Here is a 15,649-nt window from a genome sequence, read left to right as displayed (position 1 = left end):
GATTTGAGTAAATCAATTGTAAAATGACATTTCTGAGACAAGTATGGAAATTTAAATATGGCATTACATTATTCTAAGAATTTATTTGTAATTGGCACGGTGATTAAAAACAGTCGAGTAGTTAGAGATGCATGCTAAAGTACTTACAGAAGGTATGACATAATTTCCAGACTCACTTTAAAAAATTCCAGACAAACAATGCTTGGAATAGAAAACACAAAATTGGTTAAGGTAGTAATAATGGTTTATGCTGGCCAATCGTTATATTAAGGTTTGATTTTGTGTTTTAAATTTTTTCTGGAATAATAAGAAAAGGAAAAGAGCAATATACTTAAAAAATGCATTCACAGCAAATCTTTACATTTTGGTTATTTTCCTGCCTGTTTTCAACAAGGGTATATGAGGCTTTCAAAGAAACTACAGCAATCCTCCCCCATTATCATCTTCATCAAAATTGCTACCTGTCAGTGCTTGCCCTGTGCCCAGCTCCATGCTGGTTTAGAGACTGACCCTTGCAACACCATGACAATATCTAGGTTGTCATTCTTATCACTAGGAAAACTGAGTCTTATAGTTTAAGTAGTTTTTTCAAGGTAACCAAACTAAAAAATAGTAGAAACTCATTATAAAGTTCCCCAAAGACTGCATCGAAAACTTTTACAAATTTTATTGAATGAGAAGACAATAATAAATTGTATTGTACATGGTATCTCTCCAGTTGTTCATTTTCCTTATTAGTTATGAGGCCTAAACTTCTTTGTGTTTTTATTGTTTGCATATATTAGTTGTACAAGGAGGGTTTCATTGTGACATTTCCACACATGTGTACAACAATGTCCAGATCAACCTCACCCACTCCAGCATGTACTTCTCTCTCTTTTCCCCACTTCTTAAAACAATTTCAACAAGTTTGATTGTTCTATTTTCATACATGCAAACAAACCACACTTTGGCCACATTAACTGTATTTATCATGAGGAAAATAATTATATTCAGAATAATCCAGGAATAAGCAAGGACTCCAGTTACTTATTCAGGGACATGTAGCATTGCCTTTGGTAAGATATGTGAACATTTTTGGAAAGAAATAAAAGCTGCAGGGTACAATTCTTAAATCACACTTCTTCCTTGTTCCTGGATTACTTTAGCTTGCAACAGTTACATTCTGAGAGTGCTGCCTGCTGACAAGAAATGGAACTGCAAGCAGGTGGTAGCGAGGCCTCTTTTTTACTTTTATATACTTATACAGTCGGTCCTTATATTATTATTACACATTATTACATATTTTTAAATTATGCTTAAATTTTTCTCTGAAGTTGATGTTATAAATTCCTGTGTTATCTTCTATTTCCACTGTCATTGAGAGTACGGTTCAAAACTGTGAATTATTGAAAAAGAATAGGAGAAAAATGCCCATATTTACAAATTTCACAATTTTTGAGACCTTGAAATTTCTGTGCAGAAATGTCAAATTTCCAATTACCATGCCTTGCTTCCTAGATTTAAATTCTATTTTCTCTAGCATCTGGAGATGCAATTCAGAGATAGTTTACCAATTATGCAGGATGCTTTAGATTCAATACTTAGCAAAGAAAAAATAAATACATCCACATTTTTTGCCCTAATACTATATTTCTGCCTTTTTTTTCAGGCTCTCCTCACATTTTGGTCTTCACCTATAAAAGCGATGATATACTTGTGTGGATCGAAGCTTTTAACTACAGGGGCTGGGAAGGTGGTTCTGTGGTAGAGTGCTTGATTTGCATGCATGAGGCCCTGGGTTCGATTCCTCAGCACCACTGAAGCAAAAAAGAAAAAAGCCAGAAGTGGCGCTGTGGCTCAAGTGGTAGAGCACTAGGCTTGAGCTGAAGAGCTGAGGGACAGTGCCCAGGCCCAGAGTTCAGGCCCCATGACCGGACCCCCCCCCCAAAAATAAAAACACCAACATTTCACAAGTAGGTAGGGAAATCTAATTACAAGGTGTTCCTGTGTCAGAATGGCTTAGCTTATAAGGCAAGGCAATTATACTGAACACTACGGCTAAGAAAGGACCCATTGTCTAAAACCACAGGAATCCTTAGGTGTGTGTAGATGCAGAGAAGGTGGAAGACTTTCTCTTTCCGCCTAAGTAAAAAAAGAAAACTAGGTTTCTGCAGACCAGATATTTTCTCTTCTGTTCTCTGCATGTATATGATTGCTTGAGTGTTTTGATTTTTTGAGTTTGAATGGACTAAATTTTATAATTTCCCTTTTTCAGTATAACAGCATGATTTTTCAAAGTCTAGTTCAATGTTCTGTTGTTATTTTTTAAATTTACAACAGATTTGCCAATATAGCATAATCAGGTCCCACAGGGAAATAATTTGTCACATATTTAATCCAAGTCTTCTGGCCAAAAACTGAGAAGAAAAGTGATATTAATAATAAGACAACAGCCAGGCATGGTGGTATATACCTGTAATCCTAGCACTTGAGAGGCATGAGGATCATGAATTTGAGGCTAATGGATGATATAGAAAGACCTGTCTTAAGAAAATAAAGAAGTAAGCTGGGCGTCGGTGGTTCACACCTGCAAACCTAGCTACTCAGGAGGCAGAGATCTTAGGATCATGGTCCAAAACCAGCCTGGGAAGGAAAGCCTGTGAGACTCTTTTTTTTTTCTTTCTGTTTATGTGGTACTGAGGAATTGAACCCAGGGTTTCATGAATGCTAGGCGAGCACTCTACCACTAAGCCCCATTCCCAGCCAAAAATCTGTGAGACTCTTATCCTCAATTAGCCACCAGAGAACTGGAAGTGGTGCTGTGGCTCAAAATGGTAGAGTGCTAACCTTGAGCAAAAGAGCTCAAGGACAGTGCCCAGGCAGTGAGTTCAAGACCCATGACTGACCCAAAAAATAATTAATTCATTCATTAATTAAGTTTTAAAAATAAAAACATGATTGACTTGTGAAACTTCCATACTAACCTGGTGAGTAAAAGCCTGGGTTTGGCCTCTGGGAGAGCACTGGGTGGCCCAGGTGAAAGGCCAGGACAAATGAATGGCAAGCTCTTCTTTCTGCTCACTATGGATTTGCTGACATAAAGGCTGTCCTCTATCTGGTACTGGGCAGATTCCAGAAACTTAAATCTTTCCTGTATAAAGCTGTGTGAGCAATTGCCTCCTTCTTGGCAAAAGTCCAACTAGAAATTGGGAGATACTTATGTATCAAGTAGACAGTTCCCACTGAAGCTTACTTTGTCTCGCACATGAATCTAGCTTTACCGAGTACCAGTACTGGGGATTGAATTCAAGGCTTCACACTCTCCAATGGATTTTTTTGCTCAAGGTTGGTACTCTACCACTTGCGCCACACCTCCATTTCCTCAATACAATTCTGAAAGTGTTAAATAATTTTCAAAATGCTAAATAAGCAAGGAGTAGAGTAACCAGGCTCTGACCCAAGGAGAAACCATTCTGAAGTCTGTACTTTTGTTCGTGAGAAAATTGCCCCATGTAGCTCGGTTTGGCCTGGAAGTTGCTATGGAAGCCAGCACAGGCATAGGCTTGAACTCAAACCTTCCTGACTCAGCCTCCTCAGTGTCATACATACACCTCCCATCACCACCCCTCTCTCAGCAGCATGAGCCCAACACACATGCCTATGATTAAAAGGTAATGATATTTTTGTGCATCTTGTCATTGTCAGTTTGTATGAAATGCATTAAAATGCTCCCATTACATATGCAAGTTATGAAACCCTGGCTTGTAAATGCTGATACCCATGAATTGTGTATAGACCCTCTGAAAGCCTTGCTCCCCATGTCAATCTCAGATGCCTGAGCCCCATTATGCCCTTATGCCAGAACAACAGCCTTGTACCCACAGCACCGCTCGGTGGCCAACATGAAGAACTTGCCAAATCAATTTCTTTCTCCCAGTTCCTCTTTCTTCACATACTATCTTTTCAAACCTCAAGTATATTTACTTGCCCCAATTTTCCTTGAAATTTACTATACAGAATGGACTTGATTCCATCACAAGTAATCTTTTTTTTTCACATTCCCACACATTTATTATTATTGTTGTTGTTGTTGTTATTCTAGTACTGACATTTGAGCTCAGGGACTCACACTTGCTTGTTCAATGGTTGTTCTATCAGTTGACCTGTATCTCCAGCTGGTGTTTTTTTTTTTTTGCTAGTTATTTTGGTGGTGGAATCTCAAGGACATTTAAGTTCGGGCTGGTTTCAAATCATGATGCTACAGATGTCAGCCTTCTGAGTAGCTTGGATTGTAATCCTATGAGACAGCAGTATGAGACATCAGCACTTAGTCTACACACATTTTTTTAAAATCAACAACAACAAACCTTTTCTTTTGTTTTCTATAATTGTTTCACAAATTCTGCTTACTCCTTTAACTACCTTTATTGCATACATAAGCCTGGCTAAGCCTATACTAGGACCTAGTTTCAACACTGGTTTCAACACTGTGAAATGTAGAGGAGTTAACCATTCATTTTAAGATTTAAGGATTTCAGAGCCTTGTGTAAACTGCTTAGTTCACTTCCACTTCAGAAATAGTATCCCTGCTCCATATTGTGGTATTACCCAGAAGCCAGTGGACTCCAACCTCAGTAGTCCTCTGGAATAGCCTGGGAAGGAGGCAGAGACCCAAAGTAAAAAAAAAGATAATGCCTGAGGGTAGGCAGACAGAAAGAGATGAAGGAAAGAAGGAAATGACATAGGAAGAGAGGGAAAGCAAAAAAGGAGACAGGTGCGGTGGCTCACACCTGTAATCCTGGCCACTCAAAAGGTAGAGGTGAAGAGGATTGAGGTTTGAAGCCAGACTGGCAAAAGTTAGTGAGATTGTATCAACAAATAAACTGGAACTAGGCCCAGTGACTCAAATATGTAATCCTAGCTATTCAGAAGGCTGAGATCCAAAGGATCAAGATTTGGAGCCAGTCCTGGCAGAAAAGTCCACAAGACTCCATCTCCCATCAAAACACAAGACTTGGAAGCATAGCTTAAGTGGAGCACCAACCAAGCAGCTTTGGCTCTAAGTTCAAATGGAGGAAGAAGTGGGGAAGGGGAAGGGGGAAGGAGAGAGGGGATGGGGGAGAAGAAAGAGAAGGAGGAAGGGGAGGAACAAAAGAGAGGAGGAAAGCAAGAAGAGAAAAAGAAAACCAAACCTGACATGGTGGCAAGTGTTTGTAAACTCAACTACAAGGGAGGCATAGGGAAGAGGATCCTGGTCCCAGGCCTGCTGGGCAAAAAGCAAAACCCTACCTGAAAAAAATAAACTAAAGTAAAAATGGGTAACAGTATGTTTTAAATTAGAGCATTAGCTTATCACATACTAAGGCGCTGAGTTAAAATCCTGGTACTGCTAAAAAGAAAAAAGAAGGGAGGAAAAAAGGAAGGGAAAAAGGGAAGAAGGAAAGAAAGAGAAAGAAAGAAAGGAAGGAAGGAAGGAAGGAGGAAGGGAGGGAAGGAGGGAACAAGAGAGACAGAGAGAGAGGGGGAGGGAGGAAGGAAGGAAGGAAGGAACGAACGAACGAACGAACGAAAGAAGTAAGTTCCGGGGCACTGGTGGCTCAGACCTGTAATCCTAGCTACTCAGGAGGCTGAGATCTGAGGATACCAGTTCAAGTCCCATGACAGACAAAAAAGAAGAAGGAGGAGAAGGAGCAGGAGGAGGAGGAAGAGGAAAAGGTGGAGGAGGAGGAGGGAGGGAGAGGCATGTGCAACTTCCTTCCCTCTTGCTTCCTACTAGTTCTGGGATAGACATAAGGCATAGGGAGACAACAAAAATCACTCCATAATTGAGATGAATAAAAATAATGAGTAAATACTCTCAAAATGCAACATTTCCAAAAACCAAACATTAAAGCAAAACAATCTATGGTGAACAAAATACTGCATTTGATTCGGGGGTTGCATTTTTTGATACTAGGTCACCCAGGCTGACCTCAAATTCAATATCCTCCCACCTCAGCCTCACAAATGTTGGGATTACAGTACTGCTCCACTATACTTGGTTTACTATCTGCATTTTAACAAAAATCAAGTGGCTGGTCTGTTTGCTTTACAACCGGGTGTTATATAAAGGAAATAGTCCTTGGTTGCTAGGTAGCTTTCCGCTGTTGTCTAACATGCTTGCCCTCATGTGAGCCCACCAAAAGGGTCAACAGTGTTGTAAGAATGGCTTGATAAAATAAATAAAATAAAGAATAAAAAGAATGGATTGATAACAGGAGGCTTTATGTATAGGGGTGTTTCCAAATCGTAGAGCTTTTCCCACTTGATGTAAAACATCAGAGACAATTTAGAAAATGTAGGTGTAAGAGCACATTTCTTCTTTGGCCTCAGGTTCCAAAATGGCTGGATTAGGAGTTCAAAAACACCACAACTTACATGGCAGGCTCTACCTTATCCTTTCAGAACTGCTTTGTTTTAAATACTAGCTTTTGTGAAAAATGATATCCAAGGTTTTTATCTTCTCATTTCATTAGCTACACAATACTGCAAAAATAATGTTTTCAGCTTACAACAACATAAATCAAATAACCTTTGTAAACTAGCACAGAAATGAACCCATTATTTACCTCATTGTTTCTATGGGAAAATATGTTCTAAGTTTCACACAATGCACTTGCCAATAAATCTCCCAGACACAATTATAAATAGATGAACGAAAGTCCTTTAGCCCCAAACAACCATTCTTAATTTTAAGTTAAAAAAAGTAACACACAATACCCAGTTTACGATTACAATACAAGAATAGAATTCTTTTTTGTCAACAAAACAGAGGCAAGGAAAGAATAAGCCAGAGAAGTAACAGTTTTAGGTATGCATTACATAAAAATTATTCAGATAGGAATGTTTTATTTAAACAGATATTAAAATGTTATTAAACTATGAATGCTCTAATAGCTATGTCTCAACAATTCCTATATAGCACTTGCCTCCATTCTAAAAATAACAGGTTAGCATCTGCTTACCTGCATCTGGTGGTTAGTCATTCAATCCATTAATTATTTTTTGGTAGAAGATGAATAGAAGCATTCCATCTAAACCATCCCCCAAATTTAGACTACATGCCATCAGTGGGACTTTGCTCCTCATTTCGGTCATGAAGTTAAACTCCACATAAAGTACTCCCAGCTGTCCATGAGAGGTGGGTGGGTACCTTTGTCTGAAATCTCAGCCACTTAGAATCTCAGCACCCATTTCTTTTTTTTTTAAATGAGAGTAATAGTGATATTTATTAAGAATAGTAAAGTTCATCAGAATAGAAAGGTATTGTTTTAGAGGTAAAAGTCTCCTCAGAAAGAGAAGTCAAGACTGACCTAACCACTCCTCCTTCCCTCCTTCCACCACCCCCAAAGCCAGGGTTTGAAGTTAGGGCCTCGCATTCACTTGGTTTGCTTACTTGCTTATTTGGTGCTCTACCACTTGAGCCATACTTCCAGCCTTGCTTTTTGCTGGGTATTTTGTTGGTGGTGGTGGTTGTGGGGCTTGAACTCTGGGCTTGGGCGCTATCCCTCAGCTCTTCAGTTCAAAGCTAGCACACTACCACTTGAGCCACAGTACCCCTTCTGGCTTTCTGGCGGCTTATTGGAGATAAGAGTCTCACAGACTTTCCTGCCTGGGCTGAGATCCTCAGATCTCAGCCTCCTGAATAGCTAGGATTACAGGCATAAGCCACCAGCTCCTTTTGGAGTCCTAATAAATGACTGCCAATTTAAATAATAGTATTTACATATATGTGTAAAGGCACACCATATATATGTATATATATGTGTGTGTGTACGTGTGTGTATACACAGACACACACACATACATGCACACACAAAAGAAGGGAGCCTAGAACCAGTGCTTCCTTGTTACTCATTTTGATCCCTCTGTCGAGGGCCTCATATGATCTTATTCTAGTTTTTATTGCTAGTACTCATGGGCCCATTTCTTTTCTTTTCTTTCCTTAAGCTTTGTTGCCTCCTCCTTTGTTTTCCCCTACCATCCCTTCCCTCCCACCTCCACAACGACTCACCCCCCCCCAACCACCCCGCCACCGCCAAAGTTGTAAAATTCCTTTTCAACATAGTGTTTTGTACATCTCATTGTTTTGATGGGTCAACCTGTATCCTTATTTAAGCATTTTGTTTTCTACTTATTTTTTACAAACAATTCAGACCTCAAATCCTCTCTTACTCTCAAAGCTCATAATCTGTGAGCACACACTGTAGGTTCTGTCTGTGAAATGCATCTAAGATCTAACTCCTTTTTACCTTCTCCTCTTCGTGATGGTAAAGCAGCAGCTTACAGACCTCTTTACTTCAATTCTTTGACTTTTATGCTGTTCTCCACTGTGTAGGAAGCCCAATGATGGCAGCCTCTGGACGAAGCCCTCCAAAGATTTGCCCATGTTGGATGTACTGGCAGAGCAAATGTCTGTCTCACTATCCAGTCATTGTACTTGATCTTTTACCCAAACGTTTAATCCATTTTAAAGACTTTTTAAAAAAATGACAAAGCCAGGCACTGGTGGCTCCCGCCTGTAATCCTAGCTACTCAGTAGGTGAGGTCTGAGATCACAGTTCAAAGCCAGCCCCGGCAGGAAAGTCTGTGAAACTCTTATTTCCAATAAACCACCAGAAAACTGGAAGTGGCGCTGTAGCTCAAGTGGTAGAGTGCTAGTCTTGAGCTGAAGAGCTGAGGGACAGTGTTCAGGCCCAGAGTTCAAGTCCCTTGACCAACAACAAAACAAAACAAAACAGTGTCTCACTTTGCAGCTGGTCTTAACTTATCCATCTTCCTGCCTCTTCCTCCTCAGTTCTGAGATTCTAGGCATGCACCATCATGCTTGACTCCTTTTCTTATTCCTTTCTTGCCTCATGAAATAGTCACATAATTGTCCTGTTTGCCTTTTCAGTTACTGCTTCCTTTACCCACACTGCCAGATGGCCACATGGTTCGTGTCATCACTTCCTATTAGGGCTCTGTTCAGGAATCTTCTTAGAAGACAGACATTTCTCATCCACCTTTACATAAAATAGTACCCTTCTCTTTGGATTATTTTACTTTTCTTTAGTCTCATTAATATCACCACTACATGTTGGTTTGCTTGTTATATAGCTCCAGCTGGCCTTCAGCTCTTGGTCTTCCTGTCTCACCCTGGGATTGGAGATTTGTACCACAAAACTGACCACATAGAGCATTTGTCATTTGCCAGATGTCATTCTAAGCACATCACACAAGTTACACAAGTTAATCCTCACACCACCTCCAAAGTGGGTCATGTTACTATCTCTGTTTTATGGATGAGAAGATTAAGGCATTCAGAAGTGAAATAACTTGTACCAATGTCACAAAGCCAAATGCTGAAGGTGAAATCTGAATACAAATTCTGTGGCTCCAGAATGTAGTGTTTTAGTAATCCCTCTATTGGTCTGTTTTATGTCTCTAACCATCACCCTATTTTATATTTATCAGCTCATACTCTTCTCTTACTCTTCTTATTTCAGTTGTTAGCTGCAAAGCCAACCATCATCCCAAACTTAGTGGCTTAAAGCAACAACTTATCATGTCTCAGGAATGGGGTCAGGAATTCAGACAGGATGTGATGAGGCTGTTTTTCTGCCCCACTTTGCATTGGCTGGTATCCCTTTGCTACATTCAGCTGGTTATTGAGTTGGTCTGGAAAGTCACAAAAGCAATACTCACAGGTCTGGCATTCCAGGGTTCCTTCAGGTGGACTCTTCACATTGTTCCTTACCAAGCTAGAGGACAGCTGGAGCCTCTTTAGAACATTAGTTGGTGGCATCTCAGAGCAGGATATGGATATTACTTGAAGATTTTTTTTAAAGGATGTTTATAAGAAATTGCCATTCTAATTTTTCATAGTAGTTATATAATTTTATGTTCCCATTTGTGTTTAAAATCTTTCCAGAACTTGTGGATACCAGTGGCTCATGCCTGTAATCCTAGCTACTCAGGAGGCTGAGATCTGAGGATCACAGTTCAAAGGCAACAAGGGCTGGAGAGTCCATGAGACTCTTATAACCAATTAACCACCAGAAAACCAGAAGTGGCACTGTGGCTCAAGTGGTAGAGTGTTTGCCTTGAGCTGAAGAGCTCAGGGACAGGGACCAGGGCCCAGAGTTCAAGTCCCATGACTGACAAAAAAAAAAAAAAAGAATTTCCAGAACTTATTTTCCACCACAATCTGGAGAATATGTATGGTCATATTGCCTAGCAATCCTTTATTATTAGGGTTTATTATTCTAAAGCATAGCAATGTGATCTAGGCCTATTTAAAACACAGGGACAACAGGTGAGTTTCAAGGCTTCCTTTTCCCAGACATGCCTTTCCTTTTTCTGTCTCTACCTCAAGAAGTCTTGCAGCTTAAAGGAGAAAGAAGATGCAGACTAATATATGACCACTGTGTAATATTGTTCCGTAAGAGGTTAGCAGAGTGTGAGAGTTGGACCAACCAGAGAAGCTGATAGCAGATATTCTGAGTGGTGATGTATAAAGGTGACGGATAGGCTCAGCAATACTGTCTGGCTACGTGTAAGTTTCGACTGCTGTTGGACACCTTTGGTTTTCAGAGATGCCACCTCAGGGCTGGGTGATTTTCTGTACTGGGCATGTTGTTGGCTGAACGGCTGCAAAGTAAATTTTACAGTTGGGCCGGGCATCCGGGCTGCAAAGGAGGTGAGACTTTGGTGAGCGAGATAAACCTTTTCCACGCTTGACTCACATCTGCGGTTGATGGTGTAAATATCGGTTTACAGGTCCCTAGCAACAGGGATTTCGCACTCAAGAGGCACGTGCAGAAAGGATGGAGATGGAGATGAGGATGGGGCTGCGAAGAGTAGTTGGGGAAACTGTGCTCCAGGCAAGCCGACTAATTTTACTGATTGTGTACTGGGAAGCCTGCGGGGCTTATTTCTTCGCAAAAAGACTAGAACACACACACACACACACACACACACACACACACACACACACACGCTACACACACGCTCCGGGCCGCCCGTTGCCATGGAAATGCTGGTTAGGCCCGGATGACTACGTGTTGCATCACCGCTGAAGCGCGCTCAGGGACTGGCGGTTCGGGTAAGGCGCTGTTGCCCATGTTTCAGTTCGCAGTGCCTGACGCAATCTGAATAATTTTGATCCCAGTCAGACGCCGTCGACCGTCTCTGGCGCCGAACCCCTCCTACTCTGGTAGCAGTCTTTTCCCGCCCCCTCCCCTCGCCTAGCCACTGTCCGGCCCCGCCCCGGCCCTGAGGCCCCGCCCCTGTGAATCAGCTGATCTCGCGAATCCGCGGGGCTGTCGGGTTTGCGCCCAGAGCTCAGCGCGGCGCTGCCGGTGGAGCTTCAGGTGAGCGAGTGCGGGTTCCCGGGCGGCCCTTGGCTTCCGAGGGCTGGTCCGCCGGGACCTCCTGTGTGCGGGACATTGGGGTCCGGGATCCGGGAGCGACCCGGCGGCTCAGGCCGAGGCCCGGTGCGCGCTGCGGTGGCCTGCGGAGACAGCGCCCGCGTCTTTCCAGCCCTGCGTCCCACCGACCGGCCGGCGCCTGAGCCCGTGGGGGAGCCCGGGACGGTGCCCTGGCCCTGGCCCCGGCCTGGGCCCCAGTCCAGGCCCCGGCCCTCCCTCTCTTCCCGATCCCGCTCTTCTCAGGACGGGCGCCACTTCGGTAGTCTCAACTGCGTGGGATTCCTTCTTGTCCCCTCTTTCGCCGCCACCCACGGCTTCTTTACACCCATTCATTCCCGAGAATTTATTACATGCCCCTAGTAGGAGCTGAGCCGAAAAAGACGGGGTCCCTGCCCCTAGACTTCGGTGAGTGAGCCGGGAGAGTTGCCCCAGGGTACAAATCCCGGTGAAGAGTGTACCCAAGCTATTGGGGCTTGAAAAGACAGTTGCGGGAAGGGGGGCTGCTGGTGGTGGTGGAAGAAAATTACTTTATATTAGTAGTTTAGCCAAATCCCCTCTAGCAGATTAAGTAATAGGTAAAGTTGTAAGGCGTTCGTTCTTAAGACAGGAAAAGAACATAGGGACGATCATGAAAGAAAGGTCCCGCAGGCTGGCGTTGTTCCTCCAGGTAATTGTTGGAGACACCGTTGTCGACTAGTAGAAGTGAACTGCTGCTTAGGAAGAGCATTTTCTTTCTGGTTTAGGATGAAGGAGGAAATAAGTGCTGTCCCCAAATGAAGACATTTACCCTGTTGCTTTTATATCTGTGAGTTGTAGATGTTCTTTTAACAGCTACAAGGAACGAAAGACTGTGGTGTTATGCTTATTTTGAGCAGGTACAAACATTCAGCAAAGCAGTTGGTCACAATTTTTATATATAACATAATTATATAACATATTTACATATGTGTGATTTGGGGTGACCACTTGATCTTTGAGTTAATGAATCTTAAAGCAGTGAAGAATTGGCTTTTGAAATAAATTGCAGTAATACAAGTTTAGTGATTAAGATCTGGACATACCTTGAGTCACATCCACTTACATCTTTGTTTGAGCAAATTATTGAACCTCTTTACCTCAGTTTCCTTATGTCTAAATTGGAAATAAAAGCGCTTTCCTGATATTAATACCTTTATATGCAGTGGTTCACATCATATTTATTGCAGAGCCTTAATCATGGTAAATATTAAGTGCATATTAACTTTACATATGTATACCTGTATGAATACAGTGTCTTAGTATATATGGCCCAGGGTGACCTGAACTCTTGTAGTCCAGCCTCGCCTCCAACTTGCCATCATTCTTTCAGGAGGGATCACAGATGTCCTTCACTCTAGGTTCAGTACATATTAATGCCTTTTATAACTGTTGTTCCACTACAACATGAGCCAACTACATAACTCTTTTTTTCTCCTAACTGGCGGGCATATTAGCTTAATATTTTACTAGAACATCTATAGTTCATTTTCTTAAATCAAGGAGACTTTCTAGGTATTTTTATGGTATTTATATTTAGAGAAAATATGATTTCTTACTTCCTAAACTGGGATTAGAGTTGATGGGTATTCAAGGTTCAAAGTTGCAGCAAGAAAAATGGAAAGCCATTTCATAATGTCAAAATTTGAAAAGACAATGGTCTGAAAAATAAAAGACCAAGCAGATATTTGGGGAAGGGGGGATGAGTAGCATTATGCAATCCATTGATTTTTAAAGTTGATTTTTAAAATTGATTTGGTGTGGGTCCTGGTAGCTCATGTGTAATTTTAGCTAGCTACCCAAGAGGCTGAGATAGGAGGATCCTCGTGTGAAACCAGCCTGAACAGGAAACTCTGTGAACCCCTTACCTCCATTTAACCACCAAAAAGCTGGAAGTGGAGCTGTGGCTCAATTGGTAGAGTACTAACCTTGAGAAAAAAAAATAGATTTGTACTTCTTCATCTTCCTCCTCTTCCACCTTTTCTTCTTTTGGCAATTTGAACTCTAGGAAATTTGAATTCATGGCACTTAGAGTCTCATGCCTGCTCAGCAGGTGTTCTGCCATTTGAGTCATTCCTTTAAACCAGCCCAAATTCTTTCTAAATTTGAAACATTCTAGTCTTTTTTGTTTTGAGACAGGGTCTTAACTATATATTGCTGGCCTAGAATTGTTTCTGGTTGTTTTTTTTTTTTTCTGTTTTTTGTTTTTGTAGTGCTGAAAATCAAACTCAAGTGCTTTACCACTCTACCATGTTCTCAGCTGGCATCGAACTTTTGATCTTCCTTCTTCAGCATCCTGAGTGTTGAGATTATAAAATACCTGCTCTTATGTTGGATATTTTGATTGTTAAAGAAGAAAGAATTTGTTAAGAACTTTAAAGAATCCTGATTTCAATTTTTGTGTGATAAGGTGGAAAGAGAACTGTTCATCTCTTACTTTTTCATGAAAAGCAGGTTTAAAGCAATTTTTGCCAGGTCCCTTCTAAAAGTGTTTCTGAAGACTATCACTGGCTTACAGTAACTTTGTCTAATTTTGTACTGATATGAGACTAGGTAAGGATAAGTTGAAAAAACTGAAGGAAGATGGAGTGGTTTTTGTGATTGCTGAAGGCCTGCTTTGATTTTTTTTTTTTTTGGTTTGGTCATAGAGTTTGAACTCAGGGACTGAGCAATGTCCCTGAGCTCTTTTGCTCAAGGCTAGCTCTCTACCACTTTGAGCCACAGTTCTACTTTCTGTTTTCTGGTGGTTAATTGTAGATAAGAGTCTCATAGACTTTCTTACCCATGTTGTCTTTGAATCGCAGTCCTCAGATCTCAGCCTCCTGAGTAGCTAAGATTACAGGCATGAACCATGAGTGCCAGGTTGCTTTGATGTTTTGAAGAGCTGAGTAACTTCAAAATCATTTCGCTTTTTAAAAATTTTGCAGAATTAGGAAGTAGCACTCTGGCTTAAAGTGGTAGAACCTTAGCTTCAAATCAGGGACAATGCCCAGGTCCTGAGTTCAAGCCCCACAATGACAAAAAAAAGTTAAAAAAAAAAGCAGAATTAAACACATTCTATTCTATTAAATAATGGAGATTTTCTTTTATTTTTTCCACAATTTTTAATTCTTATTATACAGGTGATTGTGTGAAGGGATTACAGTTTTATAGGTCAGGTAATGAGCATATATATATATATATATATATTTTAATTTTTTTGTCAGTTGTGGGGCCTAAACTCTCGGGCACTGTCGCTCAGCTCTTCAGTTCAAGGCTAGTGCTCTACCACTTGAGCCACAGTGCCACTTCCGGCTTTATCTGCATATGTGGTGCTGAGGAATTGAACCCAGGGCTTCATGCATGGGAGGCAAACACTCTTACCACTGAGCCACCTTCCCAGCATGAGTATATTTCTTGTTACTCTTCCTTTACTTTCTCCCAGTTTTCCCCTCACATACGCTAGAGATTTTCTTGCGTTTTTTTGTTGTTCTTGTTGCCAGTACTGGAGCTTTGCACTTTTGCATGGCTTTTTCATACTACCTGAGCCACAGCTCTACTTCCAGCTTTATCTCTTTGGAGATAAGAGTTCCTTGGTTTTGTCTGCCTAGGCTGGCTTCCAACTTCAATCCTCAAGTCTCAGTCCCCTGAGTAGCTGAGCCATCTGTGGGGGTTTTAGAGTATTATTTTCTTTTCTTTTATTTCTTTTGCATGTTCTGGGGCTTGAACTCTGGGCCTGGGCACTTGAGTTTTTTTCTTTTGCTCAAGGTGGTCCTCTACCACTTTGGCCACAGCTCTACTTCTAGTTTTTGTTCTTTCCTTCCTTCCTTCCTTCCTTCCTTCCTTCCTTTCTTTCTTTCTTTCTTTCTTTCTTTCTTTCTTTCTTTCTTTCTTTCTTTCTTTCTTTCTTTCTTTCTTTCTTTCTTTCTTTCTTTCTTTCTTTCTTTCTTTCTCTCTTTCTTTTTCTGGTTGCAGCCTGGGCACTGCCCCTCAGCTCTTCAGCTCAAGGCTAGCACTCTACCACTTGAGCCACAGCGCCACTTCCGGCTTTTTCTGCTTATGTGGTGCTGAGGAATCAAACCCTGAGCCTCATGCATGCAAGGCAAGCACTCTACCACTGAGACACCTTCCCAGCCCCATTTTTGTTTTTTTGTAGTTAATTGAAGATAAGAGTCTCACAGACTTTCCTGCCCAGGCTGGCTTTGAACTGAGATCTTCAGATC

General features: G+C 41.4%; 1 protein-coding gene across 1 annotated transcript in view; it reads left to right on the top strand.

Moving 5' to 3' along the window:
* Positions 1 to 11,297: 11,297 nt before the first annotated feature.
* Positions 11,298 to 15,649, top strand: part of Als2 (amyotrophic lateral sclerosis 2 (juvenile)) — an 80,520-nt gene continuing 76,168 nt past the window's right edge. Inside the window, exon 1 of the mRNA XM_013014930.1 lies at positions 11,298 to 11,375. The gene's annotated coding sequence lies outside the window, so the exon portion shown is untranslated. The remainder of the gene's footprint in view (positions 11,376 to 15,649) is intronic.

The sequence above is a fragment of the Dipodomys ordii genome, unplaced genomic scaffold (assembly GCF_000151885.1).
Source record: "Dipodomys ordii isolate 6190 unplaced genomic scaffold, Dord_2.0 Scaffold1, whole genome shotgun sequence".
NCBI lineage: Eukaryota > Metazoa > Chordata > Mammalia > Rodentia > Heteromyidae > Dipodomys > Dipodomys ordii.
Note: the sequence above shows the minus strand (reverse complement) of the source record. Positions and strands in the feature narration are given on the sequence as shown.